Below are 23,246 nucleotides of genomic sequence, written 5' to 3' on the forward strand. Positions count from 1 at the left end.
ACCAACCTCAAGGAGAAACTTCAAAAACTTGAAAACTCATGGAGACCGAACTGTGGACTATTAAACAATGAATGGGTCAATAATGAGATAAGAGAAGAAATCAAAAAATTTCTGGAAACAAATGAAAATGAACAGACAACTGTCCAAAACCTATGGGACACAGCAAAGGCGGTCCTGAGAGGGAAGTTCATAGCAATACAGGCTTACCTTAAAAAGATAGAAACATTTCAAATAAAAGACCTCACACTACAACTTCAAGAACTGGAGAAACAACAACAAATAAATCCCAGAGCAAGTAGAAGGAAGGAAATAGTCAAGATTAGAGCAGAACTGAATGACATAGAGACAAAAAGAACAATTCAGAGGGTCAACCAATCCAGAAGCTGATTCTTTGAAAAGATTAATAAAGTTGACAAGCCTTTAAGTAGACTCATCAAGAAAAAAAGGGAGAGGACCCAAATTAATAATATCAGAAATGAAAGAGGAGAAATAACAACTGATACCACAGAAATACAAATGATCATCAGAAACTATTATGAACAATTATATGCCAAGAAATTTGAAAATCTTGATGAAATGGACAAACTTTTAGAAAAGTATAATTTTCCAACACTGAAGGAGGAAGAAACAGAAAGCTTGAACAGACCGATAACAGCTGGGGAAATTGAAGCAGTCATCAAGAAACTCCCAGCACACAAAAGCCCAGGGCCAGACGGTTTCCCAGGAGAATTTTACAAAACATTTAAGGAAAAGATAACCCCTGTCCTTCTCAGACTATTCCAAAAAATCCAAGAGGAGGGAAGACTCCCAGACTCCTTCTATGAGGCCAGCATCACCCTGATCCCAAAACCAGATAAAGACACTACAAAGAAAGAAAACTACAGGCCAATTTCGCTGATGAACATAGATGCTAAAATCCTCAACAAAATATTGGCAAACCGCATCCAGCAATACATTCAAAAGATTATCCATCACAATCAAGTGGGATTCATCCCAGGGATGCAGGGATGGTTCAATATACGCAAACCAGTAAACGTGATACATCACATAAATAAAAGAAAAGACAAAAACCACATGATCATCTCGATAGATGCAGAAAAAGCATTTGACAAGGTACAGCACCCATTTATGATCAAAACACTCAGCAAAATGGGAATAAATGGGGCATTCCTCAACGTAATAAAGGCCATATATGAAAAACCTACAGCCAATATCATACTCAACGGGCAAAAACTGAAAGCTTTCCCACTAAGATCGGGAACACGACAAGGATGTCCGCTCTCACCGCTTCTTTTCAACATCGTATTGGAAGTCCTAGCCACAGCGGTCAGACAAGAGAAAGAGATAAAAGGCATCCAAATAGGAAAGGAGGAAGTAAAACTATCATTGTTTGCAGATGACATGAGAGTGTACATAGAGAACCCTGTAGACTCTACCAAAAAACTCCTCAACCTAATAAGTGAATTTGGCAAAACAGCAGGATACAAAGTCAACATTCAGAAATCAAAGGCGTTTTTGTACACCAGCAATGCAATAGAAGACGAAGAAATCAGAAAAAATATACCATTCGATATAGCAAGAAAAAAGATAAAGTACCTAAGGATAAATTTAACCAAAGACACAAAAGACCTGTATGCAGAAAACTATACAACTTTGAAAAAAGAAATTAAGGAAGACACAAATATGTGGAAGCATACACCGTGCTCATGGATTGGAAGAATTAATATCCTCAAAATGTCCATACTACCAAAAGCAATTTATAGATTCAACGCAATCCCTATTAAGATACCAATGACGTATTTCACAGAAATAGAACAGACATTTCAAAAATTTATATGGAACCATAAACGACCCCGAATAGCCGCAGCAATTTTGAGAAAGAAATACAAAGTAGGAGGGATCACAATACCGGACATCAAACTCTACTACAAAGCCACCATACTCAAAACAATCTGGTACTGGCACAAGAACAGACCCATAGACCAGTGGAACAGAATAGAAAGCCCAGAAATACGCCCAGGTCTCTATGGACATCTAATATTTGACAAAGGGGGCAGAAGCATAAAATGGAGCAAAAACAGCCTCTTCAACAAATGGTGTTGGGAGAGCTGGATGGCTACATGCAAAAAATTGAAATTGGATCATCAGCTGACACCATACACAAAAATAAACTCAAGATGGATAAAAGACTTAAATATAAGTCGCAATACCATAAAAGTCCTAGAGGAGAACATTGGCAGGAAACTCTCAGATATCCCACGCAGAAATTTTTTCACTGATACGTCTCCTAAAGCAAGGGACATAATGGAAAGAATAAACAAGTGGGACCTCATCAAAATAAGAAGCTTCTGCACGGCAAAAGACAACATCAGCAAAATGAAAAGGGAGCCAACCGTTTGGGAAAATATATTTGCTAATGATACATCAGATAGAGATTTGATCTCCAAGATATACAAAGAACTCACTTGACTCTACTCCAAGAAGACAAATGATCCAATCAAAAAATGGGCAAAGGACCTGGGAAGATGCTTTTCTAAGGAGGAGATACAGAGGGCCCAGAGGCATTTGAAAGGATGCTCAACATCACTAGCCATCAGAGAAATGCAGATCAAAACCACCATGAGGTACCACCTCACACCGGTCAGAATGGCCATCATAAACAGATCCACAAACAACAGGTGCTGGCGAGGCTGTGGAGAAAAGGGAACCCTAGTCCACTCTTGGTGGGAATGCAGACTGGTGCAGCCACTATGGAAAGCAGTATGGAATTTCCTCAGAAAGCTGAAAATGGAACTGCCTTTTGATCTAGCGATTCCCCTGCTGGGACTATACCCTGAGAACACCAAAACGCCAATACAAAAGAACCTATGCACCCCAATGTTCATAGCAGCACAATTTACAATAGCCAAGTGTTGGAAGCAACCTAAATGCCCATCAGTAGATGAATGGATCAAAAAATTATGGTACATATACACAATGGAATACTACACAGCAGAAAGAAAAAAAGAAGTACTAAACTTTGCGACAGCATGGATGGAACTGGAGAGCATCATGCTAAGCGAAATAAGCCAGGGGGTGAAAGACAAATACCATATGATCTCACCTATAAGTGGAACCTAACCAACAATGCAAAGAAGCAAGGAAAATAGGACCAGCAACACTGAAAGGAAAAGAAATCAACAGAGACAAGAGGGAAGGGGGGGCAGGGAAAGGGAAGGGAAGGGGAAAGTCAAGGAACATATAGCAAGGACTCATGAACAAAACCAAAGGGGAAGAGCTGAGGGAGGGAAGGTGGGAGGGGGCAAGGGAAAGAGGTGGGGGGAAGGCAGAGACAAATGTATTTAAAAAGTAAATAAATTAATAAAAAAATAAATAAAAAATAAAAAAATAAAAAAAAGAAATATTCATAGTGACAAAAAGCAAGGACCTATAACCAAGATTACCCTATCCAGCCGACCTATAATTTAGAATCAAAGGACAGATAAAGGACTTCCCAGACAGGAAAAAGCTGAAGGACTACATCACCACCAAACAAGCATTATATGCAATGTTAAAATGTCTTCTTTAAGAAGAAGATAAAGAATATGAACAATAAAATGTCAACAAATACACATCTTTCAACAATTGAATGTAAAGAAAAAAATAACAAGCAGAACAGAAACAGAATCATAGATACAGAGAACATTTTGATGGTTGCCAGATGAGAGGATTTGAGGGGACGGCTGAATAAAGTGGAGGGACTAAGAGTTACAAATTGGTACTTAGTGAATAGTCATGGGGATGTAAAGTACAACATAGGAAATGGAGTAGCCAAAGAACATGTACGCATGATCCATGGATATGGACAATGGTGTGGGAATTGCCTAAGGGAATGGGGGGGCAGGGGCTGGGTGGAGGGCGGCAAAAGGGAAAAAATTGGGACAACTGTAATAGTATAATCAATAAAATGTAGTTTAAAAAATACTCCATTATACATGTATATATACCACAGTTCCTTTATCTATTTATCTATTTATTCATCAACAGACACTTAGGTTACTGCCATATCTTAACAATTCTCACAGTACTGTTCTGAATTTGGAATGAGTTAACATATATCAAAGTACCTAGCAGAGCAACCAGAAAATAGTAAAGATTTAGTTAATTAGTTTCTTTTTTTTTTCCATCATCTTTCCCTCATATCTCAACTTTTTTAAAGCTGAGCTTAAAGCCTATTACTCTTGGAAAACTTTACATGGTAATTCCAGCTCTTCTGGTTAGGTTCTCCGTACCCTTTCATGTAGGGCTGTCAGATAAAAGTATACATTTATGCTTTTTAAAATTATATATATCTAAACTATATAATAAATTATAACAATTATAAGACCTACATTTGGGACATATATTTAAAAAAGTATGCATTATCTGAAATTCAGACTTAACTGGCCATCCCTTTTTTTATCTGCTAAATCTGGAAAGTCTCCTTCCACGTTTTACAGCTTTTTATTTTGATTTTTTTTCTGTAAATATTTCAGGTTCTAATTTGCTTCATGATTGAAGTCACATCTTTTATTTCTTTCAAATTTCCCACAGAAGTTAGTCTATGTGTATACCCAGCCCATTTTTCAAGACTGAGGCAAGGCCACCTCCTCTGAAGAAGCCTCTCAGGTTATTGCAGCAAACTGCTGAGACTATTACCTCTTCAATAATAGCATATTTCCCATGTTATTTGCTTTGCAGTGAATCTCTAGCTTTTGTGACATTTTCTATATTGGGATATTGAATTGTTACTTTACTTTTCTTGTGTTTGTTTCTTATTATCCTGAGTCAGTCAGTATACTTCAGCAACAGAAACCAACTCTGATTTCAATGGAAAAGGAATTTATCAAAAGGATATTGAGTGACTCAGAAATGCCTGGAGGTCTGGAAAACCTGGCTCAAAACAATACCGTAAATCCCTCCACAGACCAAAATGGATTCTCCTGTTACCAGCCCCAAGTGCCAGACACTGTGATCTCACCACCTATACTGCTCTCTGGGAAGCCAAGAGTTTCCCCGAGTGCCTACTTCTTTGAGCCACTATTCCCAGTCCAATGTAGAATGAGTGTGTCTGAGTCGGTGAGCTTCAGTCATGTGTACATGTCCTACCTACAAAGGAAACTAAGTGTATATCATGCATTTAAAGTTTTCCTAGTGGACCTTTCCTACCACCAAAACTCATGGATTTCTCTACACATGAAATGGGGATTCAGAGGATGAGTGACATAAAATGATAACTGGTAAAGCTTCTTTAGAGAGGAGGAAACATAGCCCCACTAAAGTACCCAAAACAGCACTTTTCAAAGGAAGTAGCCAAAAAATATTTGTTGATTGAATGATTGATACTGGCCCTTCAAAATATGTGACTGACTTTTTAAAACTCATTGCATCTTCAATCTGAGGAATATTTGAAAGAGTTACATTATGTTTTCAATTGCTTGGATACTATCATTACAAAGATAAATAAAGCAAACCTCTGAGCTCTGGAGTCTGAGTGAAGAAGGCCTACTGGGCAACATTTACAATGCAATCTGGTAAGTGTTTAGATGTAGGAAAAAAGAAATTACCATGGGAAATCATATAAGAGAAACTCTAGCTTAGGGCAGAGGTGGGGCAATTTCACATAGGAAACAACAATGGAGCTCAGTTTTGAAGAGAGTGAGTGGATTTGCCCATCAATATGATGAGCCCAGATGTGATGATGAACTGGTCACATAAGATGAACTCAGAAAAGAGAGAAGTGTTCATAATGAGGGGTGAGTGGTGGCTTAGTGAGAACAGAGGAGAGGAATGTTTTTGGTATATACACACACAGGATGTCCTTTAGGGTAACATCCAATTTATGCAAATGAGACCAATGGAAAGTACTAAGTCAGCTGTGATCTATGACTTGAGGACAAATCCTGAGAAGGTGCCACTGACTCTTGCAGGTATTTAAAGTGAATAATATTCAGGAACATGAAAAACTACCTGAAGTGCCCAGTCCTTGCTTTACTTAACAAGACAAGGTCATTGTACAAGGGTATGAAAAGCAGTGCTTCTTAAACTACACACTTGTATAAACAACACCTGAAGTGGTCTCTAACCATCCAATTCAATAAAAATACAATGAAAGCCACATGTGTGATATTTAATTTTCTAGTAGCCACTTTTAAAAAAAGTAAAAAGAGAAAGGCTCAATATTGTCAAGATGGTAGTTCTTCCCAAATTGATCTATAGATTAAATGTAATCCCAATCAAAATTCCAGCAAGTTACTTGGTGAATATTGACAAACTGACCCTTAAGTTTATATGGAGAGGCAAAAAAACCAGAATAGTCAACAGGACATTAAACAAAAAGAACAAAGTTGGAGGACTGATGCTATCCAACTTCAAGATTTACTATCAATTATGGTAATAAGACAGTATGGTATTGACAGTAGAAAAAGCAAGTAGATCTATGGAACAAAATGAAAAACACAGAAATGGACCCACATAAATATAGTCAACTGATCTTCAGCAACAGGGCAAAGTCAATACTATGGATAAAAAACAGTCTTTTCAACAAAGGGTGCTGGAACAACTGGACATCCACATGTAAAAAAACAAAATCTAGATAGAAACCTTACACCATTCACAAAAATTAACTCAAAGTAGTTCATAGACCTAACTGCAAAGTGCAAAACTATAAACTCCTAGAAGATAACATAGGAGAAAACCTAGATGACCATGGGCATGGTGATGACATTTTAGATACAACACCAAATGCACAATCCATGAAAGAAATAATTGATAAGCTCTTTTGTTTAAAAAAATTTTTTTAAACTTCTGCTATGCAAGATACTGTGAAAAAAATAAGAAAGCAAGCCACAGAGTTGGTGAAAATACTGGCAAAAGATACAGTTATCTTAACAATAAGAAAAGAATAAAAACTGATTTAAAAAATGGGCTGAATGCTCAAATAAACAGTTCACCAAAGAATATACACAGGTGGCAAATAAGCATATGAAAATATGCCCCACATCATATGTCATCAGGTAAATGCAAATTAAAACAACTATGAGATACCACTGCACACCTACTATAATGGCCAAGTCCAGAACCCTGACATTAAATGCTGGTAAGAATATGGAGTACAGGAACTGTCACTCATTGATCATGGGAATGCAAAATGATATGGCCACTTTGGAAAACACCTTGGTGATTTTTTACAAAAACAAACATATTGCTACCATACAATACATGAATTAAACTGCTTGGTATTTACCCAAAAGAGCTGGAAACTTAACATTCACACAAAAACCTGCACATGGATGTTTATATCAGCTTATTCATAATTGTCAAAACTTGAAAGTGACCAAGATGTCCTTCAGTTGGTGAATGGATAAATAAACTGTGGTATACCAGACAATGCAATATTACTCAGCACTAAAAAGAAATGAGCTATCAAGCATGAAAAGACATGAAAGAAATTTAAATGCATATTACTAAGTGAAAAAAGCCAATCAGAAAAAGCTAAATACTATTATGATTCCAACTATATGACATTCCTGAAAAGGAAAAACAATGGAGATGGTAAAAAGATCAGTTGCCAGAGGTTAGGAGGGATGCGGGGAGGATGAGTAGGTAAAGCACAGAAGACTTTTTAAGGCAGTGAAATTTTTCTGTATGATATTATAATAATAGATTCATATTATATACTTATCCAAATCCATATAATATACAATGCCAAGAATGAACCCTAGTGTAAACTATGGACTTGGGGTGACAATGATGTATCAGTCAATATAGGTTCATCAGTTATAACAAATGTGCCACTGTGGTGGGGAGATGTTGATAATGGGGGAAACTGCATATGGGAGAGCAGGGAGTTTATGGGAACTTCCTGTACTTTCTGCTTGATTTTGCTATGAACCTAAAACTGCTCTAAAAAGTAGTCTATTTAAAAGTAAAAAGAGGCCTGGGACTGTGAGCAGGCTCCTGTCTGCATCGGTTGGCTCTGGCCCTCCTCCATGAGGAGCCCGGCGACCTGGCTGCTGCTGCATCCCCAGGTTGTGGGAAATTCTGGATTGTTCAACAACCATGGACTCCAAGTACAGCAGCAGCAACAAAGGAATCTCACTCTACATAAGCACATGAGCATGGAGCTGTTGCAAGAAGCTGGAGTCGCCATTCCCAAGGGACATGTGGCCAAGTCACCAAGTGCAGCTTATGTCATTGCCAAAAAATTAGGTTCAAAAGATGTTGTGATAAAGGCATAGGTTTTAGCTGGTGATAGAGGAAAAGGAACATTTGAAAGTGTCCTCAAAGGAGGAGTGAAGATAGTTTTTTTTCTCCAGAAGAAGCAAAAGCTTTTTCCTCACAAATGATTGGGAAAAAGTTGTTTACCAAGCAAACAGGAGAAAAGGGCAGAATTTGCAATCAAGTATTGGTTTGTGAGCGAAGATATCCCAGGAGAGAATACCACTTTGCAATAACAATGGAAAGGTCATTTCAAGGTCCTGTGTTAATAGGAAGTTCTCAATGTGGTGTCAACCCTGAAAAAGTCACTGCAGTCTCCTGAAGCCACAGGAAAAGAGCCTATTGATATCATAGAAGGCATCAAAAAGGAACAAGCTGTCCCACTTGCACAGAAGATGGGATTTCCACCTAATGTTGTGGATTCTGAGGCAGAAAACATGGTGAAGCTTTACAACCTTTTCCTGAAATACGATGCAACTATGGTAGAAATCAATCCTATGGTGGAAGACTCAGAGCCATGTTGTGTATGGATGCGGAGATCAATTTTGATTCTAATTCAGCCTATGGCCAGAAGAAAATCTTTGACCTCCAGGACTGCACCCAAGAAAATGAAAGGGACGGAGACGCAGCGAAGGTGGACATCAACTACATCAGCCTGGATGGGAATATAGGCTGTCTGGTGAATGGTGCTGGTTTGGCCATGGCCACAATGGACATCATAAAACTTCACGGGAGGACGCCAGCCAACTTTATGGCAGTGCTACAGTCCACCAAGTGCCGGAAGCCTTCAAGTTCATCACTTCCAATAAAAAGGTACTGGCTATCCTGGTCAACATTTTTGGAGGGATCATGGGGTGCAACGTCATCGCACAGAGGATCATCATGGCAGTGAAGGACCTGGAAATTAAGATACCCATTGTGGTGTAGCTCCAAGGTACATGAGTGGATGACGCCAAGGCGCTGATAATGGACAGTGGACTGAAAATTCTCGCTTGTGATGACTTGGACGAAGCTGCTAAAATGGTTGTAAAGCTCTCTGAAATAGTGACCTTACCCAAACAAGCCCAGGTGGACTTGAAATTTCAGTTGCCAATCTGATCTGAGACTACAGTGGATGGCTGAAGGTTTTAAACATGCTATAATCATTAAAAAATACTGTTCTGTCATTGTTTCTTTTCATTGTGTGAAAATCACATTGCCATCTAGGCATAAAAACTCCTAAAAGCACCTAGTCTGCATTTAATTCTACTGTTGAGAATGGGTTGTTTGTATTAAGAACGTGTAGTGCGTTTACCCAGTTTCCTGTGTGGCAGCCTTCCTTTCCACCTCCACAGAAGGTGATTTGCAATAGACCCATTTATCACTGTTGGATACAGCATTCTTCGTTACTGAGTCCTATGAATAAAATAAATATGAATATAAAGCTTTATTCTTTAGTGTTAGAAATATTGTATCTAATAACTAGCCTAATTAGTAGAGAATGTAATAAAACGATGTTTTATGTAAGTGTTTATCTTCAACAACAAATACCTAACTAAAGATATCAATCACTATTTATAGACACAGCTTTCAAACATTCCTCAGAATATTCTTTTAAATAAATATTTCAGTAAAGTAACTTAATTATCTGAACATTGTTTTAATCATTACAAAACATCAATAAGGGCAGGTCCTCATGATCCTCTGGTACTGGGAAGGACATATAGGTTTGTATCAAATAAAGGCATGTTTACCAAGGACTTGGCATACAAACAATGTCAATTTAAGTTAATAAAAATCTCCCAATGTGAAAAAAAGTGAAAAGAAACAAACGATCTTAATTTTATAATATATTTTATTTAACCAAATATATGCAAAATAGTATCATTGTAATGTGTAAAAACATTATAAAGGAGATTTTTACTATTCTTTTTATTGTACTAAGTCTTCGAAGTCCACTGTGTAGTTTACATTTACAGGAATCTCAATTCAGACTAGCCACATTTCAAACACTAATTAGCCACATGCAGCTAGTAGTTACTATACTGAATAGTACAGGTCTATAGCCTGTTCAAGAAGATCAGTTCAGTGGATGTGCACTTAGGTATCTTTGCAATGTCAAATGTTATGAAAGTTTTTAAATGCTTACTCTCAATTTTTAATACATCATTGACCAATAGTGAATAGTTCACCAACCATACAGAATGGACCATCCCTTGAGCAGCAGGGGGTAAGAAAGTTCCATTCTGTTAAGATAGTGGGCAATAACTAACATAACTGACTACATGATGGACATGTATTCTTTTTTTAATGCCATTTTTATTATTTATTTATTTTTTTAACTTATAAATCATGTTTATTCTATTAGAGTTGACTAAATTTTTTAAATTTTATTTTAATTTATTTTTTCAAATACATTTGTCTCTGCCTACCCACCACCACTTTCCCTTGCCCCCTCCCTATTTCCCTCCATCAGCTCTTCCCCTTTGGTTTTGTCCATGAGTCCTTGATATATGTTCCTTGACTTTCCCCTTCCCTTCCTTTTCCCCGCCCCCGTCCCTCCTTCCCTCTTGTCTCTGTTGACTTTTTTTCCTTTCAGTGTTGCTGGTCTTATTTTCCTTGCATCCTTGTATTGTTCGTTAGGTTCCACTTATAGGTGAGATCATATGGTATTTGTCTTTCGCCCCCTGGCTTACTTCGCTTAGCATAATGCTCTCCAGTTCCATCCATGCTGTTGCGAAGTTTAGTAGTTCTTTTTTTCTTTCTGCTGCGTAGCATTCCATTGTGTATATGTACCATTCCTTTTCGATCCAATCATCTACTGGTGGGCATTTAGATTGCTTCCAACACTTGGCTATTGTAAATTGTGCTGCTATGAACATTGGGGTGCATAGGTTCTTTTGTATTGGCGTTTTGCTGTTATTAGGGTATAGTCCCAGCAGGGGAATCACTGGATCAAAAGGCAGTTCCATTTTCAGCTTTTTGAGGAAATTCCACACTGCTTTCCACAGTGGCTGCACCAGTCTGCATTCCCACCAAGAGTGGACTAGGGTTCCCTTTTCTCCACAGCCTCGCCAGCACCTGTTGTTTGTGGATCTGTTTATGATGGTCATTCTGACTGGTGTGAGGTAGTACCTCACGGTGGTTTTGATCTGCATTTCTCTGATGGCTAGTGACGCTGAGCATCCTTTCAAATGCGTCTGGGCCCTCTGTATCTCCTCCTTGGAAAAGCGTCTGCCCAGGTCCTTTGCCCATTTTTTGATTGGATCGTTTGTCTTCCTGGAGTGGATTCGAGTGAGTTCTTTATATATCTTGGAGATGAAACCTCTATCTGATGTATCATTAGCGAATATATTTTCCCATACGGTTGGCTCCCTTTTCATTTTGCTGATGTTTTCTTTCGCCGTGCAGAAGCTTCTTATTTTGATGAGGTCCCACTTGATTATTCTTTCCTTTATGTCCCTTGCTTTGGGAGACATATCAGTGAAAAAATTGCTGCGAGGGATATCTGAGAGTTTCCTGCCAATGTTCTCCTCTAGGACTTTGATGGTGTTGCGACTTATATTTAAGTCTTCTATCCATCTTGAGTTTATTTTTCTGTATGGTGTCAGCAGATGATCCAATTTCAATTTTTTGCATGTAGCCGTCCAGCTCTCCCAACACCATTAGTTGAAGAGGCTATTATTGCTCCATTTTATGCTTCTGCCCCCTCTGTCAAATATGAGATGCCCATAGAGACCTGGGCTTATTTCTGGGCTTTCTATTCTGTTCCACTGGTCTATGGGTCTGTTCTTGTGCCACTACCAGATTCTTTTGAGTATAGTGGCTTTGCAGGAGAGTTTGATGTCCGGTACTGTGATCCCTCCTACTTTGTTTTTCTTTCTCAGAATTGCTGAGCCTATTCGGGGTCGTTTATGGTTCCATATAAATTTTTGAAATGTCTGTTCTATTTCTGTGAAATATGTCATTGGCATCTTAATAGGGATTGCGTTGAATCTATAAATTGCTTTGGGTAGTATGGACATTTTGATGACATTAATTCTTCCAATCCATGAGCACAGTATATGCTTCCATTTATTTGTGTCTTCCTTCATTTCTTTCTTCAATGTTGTATAGTTTTCTGCGTACAGGTCTTTTACGTCTTTGGTTAAATTTATGCCTAGGTACTTTATTTTTCTTCTTGCTATATCGAATGGTATTTTTTTTTCTGATTTCTTCTTCTTCTATTGCATTGCTGGTGTACAAAAATGCCTTTGATTTCTGAATGTTGACTTTGTATCCTGCTGTTTAGCCAAATTCACTTATTAGGTTGAGGAGTTTTTTGGTAGAGTCTACAGGGTTCTCTATGTACACTCTCATGTCATCTGCAAACAATGATAGCTTTACTTCCTCCTTTCCCATTTGGATGCCTTTTATCTCTTTCTCTTGTCTGACCTCGGTGGCTAGGACTTCCAATACGATGTTGAAAGGAAGCGGTGAGAGCGGACATCCTTGTCGTGTTCCCGATCTTAGTGGGAAAGCTTTCAGTTTTTGTCCGTTGAGCATGATATTGGCTGTAGGTTTTTCATATATGGCCTTTATTACGTTGAGGAATGCCCCATTTATTCCCATTTCGCTGAGCGTTTTGAGCATAAATGGGTGCTGTACCTTATCGAATGCTTTTTCTGCATCTACCGAGATGATCATGTGGTTTTTGTCTTTTCTTTGATTTATGTGATGTATCACGTTTACTGATTTGCGTATATTGAACCATCCCTGCATGCCTGGGATGAATCCCGCTTGATCGTGGTGGGTAATCCTTTGAATGTATTGCTGGATGCGGTTTGCCAATATTTTGTTGAGGATTTTAGCATCTATGTTCATCAGCGAAATTGGCCTATAGTTTTCTTTCTTTGTAGGGTCTTTATCTGGTTTTGGGATCAGGGTGATGCTGGCCTCATAGGAAGAGTCTGGGAGTCTTCCCTCCTCTTGGATTTTTTGGAATAGTCTGAGAAGGACAGGGGTTAGCTCTTCCTTAAATGTTTTGTAAAATTCTCCTGGGAAAACGTCCGGCCCTGGGCTTTTGTGTGCCGGGGGTTTCTTGATGACTGCTTCAATTTCCCCGGCTGTTATCGGTCTGTTCAAGCTGTCTGTTTCTTCCTCCTTCAGTGTTGGAAGATTATACTTTTCTAAAAATTTGTCCATTTCATCACGATTTTCAAATTTCTTGGCATATAAGTGTTCATAGTAGTTTCTGACGGTCCTTTGTATTTCTGTGGTATCAGTTGTTATTTCTCCTCTTTCGTTTCTGATATTATTAATTTGGGTCCTCTCCCTTTTTTCTTGATGAGTCTGCTTAAAGGTTTGTCAATTTTATTTATCCTTACAAAGAACCAGCTTCTGGATTGGTTGACCCTCTGAATTGTTCTTTTCGTCTCTATGTCGTTCAGTTCTGCTCTAATCTTGACTATTTCCTTCCTTCTACTTGCTCTGGGATTTATTTGTTGTTGTTTCTCCAGTTCTTGAAGTTGTAGTGTGAGGTCTTTTATTTGAAATGTTTCTATCTTTTTTAGGTAAGCCTGTATTGCTATGAACTTCCCCCCTCAGGACCGCCTTTGCTGTGTCCCATAGGTTTTGGACTGTTGTCTGTTCATTTTCATTTGTTTCCAGAAATTTTTTGATTTCTTCTCTTAACTCATTATTGACCCATTCATTGTCTAATAGTCCACTGTTCAGTCTCCATGAGTTGGCAAGTTTTTGAAGTTTCTCTTTGAGGTTCATTTCCAGTTTCAATCCCTTGTGGTCCGAGAAAAAGTTTGGAATTATTTCAATTTTCCTGAGTTTGCTGAGGCTTGCTTTGTGTCCTACCATGTGGTCTATCTTTGAAAAACTGCCATGAGCATTTGAAAAGGATGTGTATTTTTCTTCTTTGGGATGTAAGGTTGTACATATGTCAGTTAAGTCTCTTTGATTCAGTGTGTCATTCAGCGCCACAATATGTTTATTACTGTTTTGTTTGGAGGACCTGTCCATTTTTGACAGTGGGGTGTTGGAATCCCCTACTATCAGTGTGTTGCTGTCTATACCGTTTTTGAAGTCATCCAACAATTTCCTTATAAACTTGGGGGCTCCAATATTGGGAGCATATAAGTTTACAATGTTGATGTCTTCTTGATAGATTCTTCCTGTAAGTATTATAAAGTGCCCCGCTGGGTCTCTTTTTATGACCTTTGTTTTGAAATCTACTTTGTCTGATACAAGTATGGCCACCCCGGCCTTCTTCTCTTGCCCATTTGCTTGGAATATTTTTTTTCATCCCTTTTACTTTCAATCTGTGTAGGTCTCTTGCTCTGAGGTCGGTCTCTTGTAGGCAGCATATGTGTGGGTCATGTTTTCTTATCCATTCAGCTACCCTGTGTCTTTTGATTGGGGCATTTAGTCCATTCACATTGAGAGATATGACTGATAGAAACTTACTCATCTTTTCTCTTTGTACCTGTGTTCCTCTCTCTCTCATTCTTTTCCTTCATCTGCTTAAACCAGTCCCTTTAAGCATATCTTGGAGTGCTGGTTTTTTAGAGATGTATTCTTTTAGCCTTCTCTTATCTGGGAAATTCCATATTTCCCCTTCTATTTTAATGGAGAGCCTAGCTGGGTAGAGCAGCCTTGGCTGTAGGCCCTTGCTTTTCATGGCTTGGAATATTTGTTGCCATTCCCTTCTGGCTTGGAGTGTTTCTGTTGAGAAGTCAGCTCCTAGGCGTATCGGGGCCCCCTTGTATGTTACTTTCTCCTTCTCCCTTGCTGCCTTGAGGATTCTCTCTTTGTCTCTGACAGTTGCCATTTTAATGATGATGTGTCTTGGAGTGGACCTCTTTGAGTCCCTCTTGACTGGGGTCCTCTGTGCCTCCTGGATCCATGAGAGCCTTTCTCTCCTCAAATTAGGGAAATTTTCCATCATTAATTTTTCAAGGAGGTTCTCTATCCCTTGCTCCTCTTCTTCTCCTTCTGGGATCCCTATTATACGGATATTATTGCGTGACATGATTCTTCAAGGTTGTCCCAAATTGAGGCAAGGGCACTGGTCCTTTGTACCACACATCCATGAACCAGTCCTTAGATGTAGCTGCCTTCAAGGGAATGGGAATGACTTTGCACAGTTCCCATCTACTGGAGAGAAATCCTAGGAAAGGACTCAGCTGGGAGTATATACCATCCAGTACTCTTGGCAATGAATGCCGTGCTCTAAAGGGGGATAAGGGTGATTTTCTCAGGGACTTTATTACTTTTGAGATATGCCTGCATTGAAAATCTTTTTGACTCTAGAGTATGCTTAAAATTAATTTGGAGGTGTGTTTGGGGTTGTAACAACACAGTGAGGTCTTCAGAATTGTACGGAGGTTAAGTCAGAACACTGGTTCTGGCCATTTTATCTGTATAGTCTTATGGAAATCAGTTACTCTTAGCCTTTGTTTTTCCATCTGTAAAATGGTATAAATAACACCTTTCCTCTTAAGGGGTACATAAAAGAATTTAAATAAGACGACTATTGTTAGATAGATATTTAGCACTGTATCTCCTAGTGCTTTGTAGATGCTCAATATGTGTTACTTTCCTTTTCCTCCCTCCTTCCTCATTCTCTGATATTTGTCTCAAGTAGTTTTCTTCCTTTTGAGAACATGGAGCCTGTATACACTTGATATTCTTGAGAAGGCCTTCAGAACTTAGAAGTCTGGGTTGTGAAATTGGGAGCTTGAATTGTGTGATCTTTAAGTTTAGTTCCAGTGTTTTAAATATCTGTTCTTACGTGCTGAGATTCACGCATTAGAGCTTACCATTCAAATTAATTTTTATCTCATTAGTGTTCTCCCTATCATAACCTTGATCTTAATGGACTACATTGGCTATCCTGGTGCTCTGTGCATTCAGATATTTCTGGTAATTAGAAGAATTACATGAAGAAAGACTTTGGGGACAGTTTCGGGACCAATGGTACCAAATGATATTTCTTTGTTGCTAGATTCTTGTGAAGGAAGCACTGATCCTGTATCTTTCAAAAGAGAATTCCTATTACATGAAGAACACAAGTGAGAATAATTAAATATTTTATACACATTAGTTTTATCTCCCTAACTAGATGGTGAGGTTTAGTTGGCAGAAAGAGTCTCTCTTATTTTTTTCAGTCTCTCTTATTTTTTTCAGGGCCTAATTCTTATTGACTGATTAAGCCTGAAACTCCTGTGACTGATCATCACCATTAAACATCACATGTACACACACACTTTGATCACTCACCATTGTAGCAGCTGAGTCAACTAGCTGTTGGCTCTGTGACCCTAACACTTTGATTGACCCTAAAGATGGTCTAAAAATCTCTTTGTACACTGTGGACTTCTAAAATATTTATGAATTAGCTCAGGCTGTTATAAAAATATATTGCAGGCAGGGTGGTTTAAACAACATAAATTCATTTTCTCACAGTTCTGGAGGTGAAGTTCAAGATCAAGGATCCAGTAGGATTGGCTTCGGTGAGGTCCTGTCTTCCTTCTTTACAGATGACCTTTCTTCACTGTACATGCTCAGGGAGTGTGAAAGAAAAAGAGAAAGTAAGGGGGAGAAGGAGATGGAGAGGGAGAGGAGAGAAAAGAGGGAAGGAGAGAGAGCGAGGAGAAGGAAAAGGAGCAAAGGAAGGAAGAAGGGAAGAAGGGAGGGAGGGAAGGAGGGAAGGACAGAGAAAGATCTATATCTTTCTTATCTATTCTCTTCTTACAAGAATACCAATCCTATTGAATTAGGGCCTCACGCTTATGACTTCATTCAACCTTAATTACCTCCTTACAGACCCTATCTTTAAATAGAGTCACACTGGGTGTTAGGGCCTCAACACGTGAACTTTGGGGGGGTTATTAATAATCTGATCTCTAAATTTGATTTTGGCTCTTGTGTAAATATCCAAGTACCACATAATCAGTTGTGAAAATCACTCATTAGCTATTTAAGAGTTAACTGTATATAATTGTTTATGAACAAAGTGATGTTGACTTGTTCTTAGTGGTGTGAGATTTACAGACTGAAGACCTGTTAAATTTGGTTACACTCAGTTGGAAATTTCCTTTCAATAGTTACTTGTGGACCTTTTAAATATTCATCTTTTGGTTTCTATTTTCTGTTCAAATTTACTTTGTTTTGAACTTGTTTTTTGAGCACTGATTTGCTATGTTATGACTGGTTTTCAGAGATGAAGCTTTTCTCTTTCATTTAGGTTGAAAAGTTGCTGTTTGAAGCTGTTTTATATGAATATTGCCTCCTCTTTCAGATTAACTAAGTTTTATTTATTTATTTTCAAGGGAACTGTTTCTTAGAAAAATTATTCCCTATAGGTTTGTGATAGTTTTAATACATCTATAAACAAGGCCATTTCCCCAGAACTGCAATTGTTACTTAAGAGAATTCCTTTATTTGTCTCCATTCAAACTTATATTTGAAAATAATTTATTTTTGTTTTACCTATTCAAATATCACTTTAAACTGTGTTTACCCATTTACATGCTCCTTGGAAAATTAGATGGCAGGTATTCATTGCTGTGTGAAATTACTCATTCTGAGCTTTATTTGGTGTTTTCTATTGGTTTGCATGGGGCTGGGTGGCATAGCAAAGAAGGAAAAATGTCTTTACTTGATTTACTCTTTCCAAACCTAAGAGTCTCTCACAAGCCTTACTTTGATTCCACCTGAACAAACGACTCTTAAGAATCCATGCCTGGAATCAAGATGGTGGAGGAGTGAGTAGATGTCACCCTGACCTCTTTCTAGGACCAACCTGGAATTACAACTAAATTGTGGATAAATCACCTGGAACAAACAACTGAACAACAGTGAGAGAGGAGCCTTGTAACCTTGGAGGCAGAAGAATCAACTTTAGTGCAATCTAACTGCCACTTACCCTGGTTTCCCACAAAGGTGGGGGCAGAGTGGGATGGAGACACCTGAAGAGACACTGGGGAAGGAGGATTTGGGGAGAGAACTGAGAGAGTAGCCGGCAGGATCTCGGTGATGACTCATCCCCCATGCAGCAGCAACCATTTTGCTCAGGCAGAGACCAATCCACCTGAGCAGCAGCAGCATTAGAGGACACAATAGCCCTGCCTCGAGGGGGTATTCCGCCCCACCCTCTGCTGTCTAAGCCTCCCACTGAGTGCAGAATGGCAGCCACAGACAGTAGATCCCTGGCAAAAGGAGGCTCAGAGATGTCTGGGGACACTTGAGGAGAGAATAGGGATGGAGGCTTTGGGGAGAGAACAGAGAGAATAGCTGGCAGGATCCCAGTGAACTCCTCCCCCATTCAGCAGCAGCATGAGAGGACCTGATAACCCTACTCCCAGGAGGGACTCCGCTTCGCCATGAGCTGTCTAAGGCAGCCTGCTGAGTGCAGAGTGACTAGATTAACAGCTGAAGGACATAGCCACAAACAGTAGATTCCTGGAAGTCTCCAATAGACTGCCTAAGGTCGGACAGGGTCAACATCTGACATCATCAGAGGCAGATCTAGAAAGTAAAAACGGCAGTCTCCTCCAATGGAAGTTCACACCACAAAGACAGGAAATCAAGACAGATCAACTTAAGAAGCAGAAGCAAAAGAGAAGAGTCTCACAAATAATGGGCAGAAAAAGAAATACCCCCCACTCGAAGGGAAAGGAGGAATTCCCAGAAAGAGAACTAAAGGAAATAGAGGCAAGTAAACTATCAGATATTGAGTTCCAAACAATGGTTCTAAGGAAGCTCAATGAGCTCAGTGATCATAGAATTACAAAGAACTACAGGAAAACTACGAGGAACTTATTGCAAACTATATCAACATGAAAAAGGACATAGAAACTATCAACAAGAGACAAGAGGAAATGAAGAATACCATTTCTGAGTTGAACAACACAGTAGAAGGAAGCAAAACCAGGCGAGATGAAGCCAAGGATAGAATTAGCGAGCTGGAGGACAAGGCAGAAAAAAGCTCCCAGAAAGAGCAAAAAAATGCAAAAAGAATGAAGAGGCATGTAGGGAAATGCAGGACAACCTGAAACGCAATATCCACATAATAGGTATACCAGAAGGAGAAGAGGATGAGGAAGGGATAGAGAGCATGTTTAAAAAGTAATGATAGAAAGCTTCTCTCATTGGAGGAGAGCAAAGGTCACACAAGTCGAGTAAGCACAGCGGGTCCCACTCAAGAGGAACCAAATGAGGCCCACTCCAAGATACATCATCATTAAAATGGCAACTATCAAAGACAAACAGAATCATAAAGCAAGCAAGGGAGAAAGAGGTAGAAACGTATAAAGGAACCCCAATACAACTAGCAGCTGACTTCTCAACAGAAACACTGCAAGCCAGAAGGGAGTGGCAAGAAATCTTCCAAGTCATGAAAAGCAAAGGCCTGCAACTAAGACTGCTCTACACAGCAAGACTCTCAAAATGGAAGGCGAAATAAGGAGTTTCCCAGACAAAATAAGGCTAAAAGAATACACTTCTGCCAAACAAGAACTGCAAATTATGCTAAAGGGATTGCTTTAAGATGAAGAAAAAGAGTCTATGAATACCCAGTTCCTTTCACAGTTCCCTATACTTGATATTACCAATATTTTTTAGTATTTATGAATCTGATGGTGACAATGATGTGTTATTTTAATTGTTCCTTTATTATTTGCTGAAACTACACCTGTTTTTGTATATTTCTTGCCTATTTCTATTATTTTTTAAAAACTTTAAATGACTTTTTGGTATTCTTTATCCATTTATTGATTAAAGATTTGTAGAACTTTTTCCCTAAAAACAAAACAAAACAAGCCATTAACCCTATTTCAGCTGTGTTGCAAAACTTTCCTATTCTATTACTTGTTCTTTAATTTTTTATATGTGTATTACTGTACAGTCAAATGTTTAATATAATCATATTGTCAATATTTTACTTTATAGCTTCTGTGTTTGAATATTGTACTTTATGGTAAGAAAAATGTAATTTTGTATTTTCTCTTAAAACTCCTTAGATTCTACATATTGATTTTTGACTCACCTGAATATTTCTTGTGTAATGTGTGAAGTAGGGATCTATATTTGTTTTGTTTCAAGTAATAGTGGTCCATGCACCTTATTTGTTGAATAAGCCTTATTTTACCCATGATTTGAAATATCAACTTAATCATATATTACATTGTTAGACAGATACATACATTTGTCTCTAGAATGTTCATTATATTTCATTGATCTACTTGATTATTTCTGTGCTGGTGTTGTTGGTTTAATTTCTGAGACTTAAAATGGTTTTAAAATTTTTAATACATTGTAATTAACTTTAACATAAAGAATACATTAAATCCATCTGCATTAGAAAGAAAGAAAGACAGACAGAAGAAAGAAAGAAAGAAAGAACGCCTACCTTTTGTGACAACATGGATGGAACTGGAGAATATTAAGCTAAGTGAAATAAACCAGTTGAAAGACAAATACCATATGATCTCACTTGTAAGTGGACTCTATTCAATAAAATAAACTAATGAACAAAATAAACCACTGGCATGGAAACATGGAGCAGACTGAAAGTGACCAGAGGGGCTGGGGAAAGAGGACTATGGTGGAAAGGAGGGGAAGGGACTGGACAAAGAACATGTATGAATGACCCATGGACATGGACAAAAGAGTTAGAATTGACTGTGGGAGCGGGGGATGGGGCTGGGATGGTGGAGGGGGGTAAAGGAGGAAAAATTGAGTCAACTAGATTTTGGGGTGGAAAATTCTGCTCCTCTTCACCTCTATGAGGTCCAGTCTCAGCACAGATGAAGGATCAGAGAAACCATGTGACTTGCCTGTAGTCTTACAGTTTGTTAAGTGGCAGAGCTGAGATATGAACACAGGTGAGGTGACTCCTGACTGCTGCACTTTACCAAATGGGAAGTTGAGGTCAGGTCCTATCAAAGGAGGGGTCATACGGCCTGCAACGGAGTGCAGAGAGCGGCAAGGGCAGGGATAAATTGACCCGCCAGTCCGCAATTGCGGAGCGGCCCACAAAATTAGTAGAACCCCGGCAGAGTAGGTCACAGAGCTGCCCAGAGTCCCTGGAGAAGAGACCGAAGACAGGATTAACCAGAGAGTCCTGGAGCGGACTTCCTCCCATTTCCGTAGTCCCCATTTGGCGAGGGCAAGCAACGCACCCAAAGAGACAAAAGCGAGGAAAACCACACAATAGAAGACCCTAAACTGACCAGTGCTGGGGAGCTCGCCGGCCAGGGGAGCCAGATAAGTACACAAGGTCACGATTAAGCCCACTGGTCTGGGGCAAGCACATGCGAGCTCAGGCAGGCGGGGGACCCTGCTGGGCCGGGAGCACACTCAAGGAGGCGGCGTGAGAGTGCAGAGTGATCCCTAAAATTAGCCCAGCCCTGACCGAAGGAGTCACAGAGCTGCACTAAGCAGGAGTCAGACACAGACAGTAGACTCCTGGAAGGCTCAAACAAACAACCCAAGGTCCTACATGGTCAACAACTGACATCATCAGAGGCAGGCCCAGAAAGAAAAGGACAAAAATACTTAACAAACTCTCACAAAAATGGGAAGAAAAAGAAGTTCCCCACAAATGAGTGGGAAAGGGGACTCCCCACAGAGAGAGCTAAATGAAATAGAGGCAAGGGAACAATCAGATATGGAATTCAAAACAATGGTTCTAAGGAAGCTCAAGGAGCTCAGCCAGCTCAAAGATAACTATGAGAAACTGCAGAGAAACTATCAGGATCTTACATAAAACTATATCATCTTGGAAAAGGACATAGAAACTATCAAGAAGACACAAGAGGATATGAAGAATACCATTTCTGAATTGAAGAACACAGTAGAAGGAATCCAAAGCAGGCTGGATGAAGCCGAGGATCGAATGAGTGAGATGGAGGATAAGATAGAAAGAGGCTCCCAGAACGAACAAGAAATGGAAAAAAGACTAAAAAAGAATGAAGAGGCATTTAAAGGAATACAGGAAAACCTGAAACGCAATAATATCTGTATAATAGGGATCCCAGAAGGAGAAGAAGAGGAGCAAGGGATAGAGAACCTCCTTGAAAAATTAATGATGGAAAATTTCCCTAATTTGAGGAGAGAAAGGCTCTCATGGATCCAGGAGGCACAGAGGACCCCAGTCAAGAGGGACTCAAAGAGGTCCACTCCAAGACACATCATCATTAAAATGGCAACTGTCAGAGACAAAGAGAGAATCCTCAAGGCAGCAAGGGAGAAGGAGAAAGTAACATACAAGGGGGCCCCGATACGCCTAGGAGCTGACTTCTCAACAGAAACACTCCAAGCCAGAAGGGAATGGCAACAAATATTCCAAGCCATGAAAAGCAAGGGCCTACAGCCAAGGCTGCTCTACCCAGCTAGGCTCTCCATTAAAATAGAAGGGGAAATATGGAATTTCCCAGATAAGAGAAGGCTAAAAGAATACATCTCTAAAAACCCAGCACTCCAAGATATGCTTAAAGGGACTGGTTTAAGCAGATGAAGGAAAAGAATGAGAGAGAGAGGAACACAGGTACAAAGAGAAAAGATGAGTAAGTTTCTATCAGTCATATCTCTCAATGTGAATGGACTAAATGCCCCAATCAAAAGACACAGGGTAGCTGAATGGATAAGAAAACATGACCCACACATATGCTGCCTACAAGAGACCGACCTCAGAGCAAGAGACCTACACAGATTGAAAGTAAAAGGGATGAAAAAAAATATTCCAAGCAAATGGGCAAGAGAAGAAGGCCGGGGTGGCCATACTTGTATCAGACAAAGTAGATTTCAAAACAAAGGTCATAAAAAGAGACCCAGCGGGGCACTTTATAATACTTACAGGAAGAATCTATCAAGAAGACATCAACATTGTAAACTTATATGCTCCCAATATTGGAGCCCCCAAGTTTATAAGGAAATTGTTGGATGACTTCAAAAACGATATAGACAGCAACACACTGATAGTAGGGGATTCCAACACCCCACTGTCAAAAATGGACAGGTCCTCCAAACAAAAC

The 23,246-nt window shown here is 39.2% G+C and overlaps 1 pseudogene; it reads left to right on the forward strand.

The window, feature by feature from the left end:
• Positions 1–8,009: 8,009 nt before the first annotated feature.
• Positions 8,010–9,347, forward strand: LOC129065055 (succinate--CoA ligase [ADP-forming] subunit beta, mitochondrial-like; annotated as a pseudogene).
• The last annotated feature ends 13,899 nt before the right edge of the window (positions 9,348–23,246 follow it).

The sequence above is a fragment of the Pteronotus mesoamericanus genome, unplaced genomic scaffold, assembly GCF_021234165.1.
Source record: "Pteronotus mesoamericanus isolate MK-2021 breed Mesoamerican mustached bat unplaced genomic scaffold, CSHL_Meso_final contig_173, whole genome shotgun sequence".
Taxonomy (NCBI): Eukaryota; Metazoa; Chordata; class Mammalia; order Chiroptera; family Mormoopidae; genus Pteronotus; species Pteronotus mesoamericanus.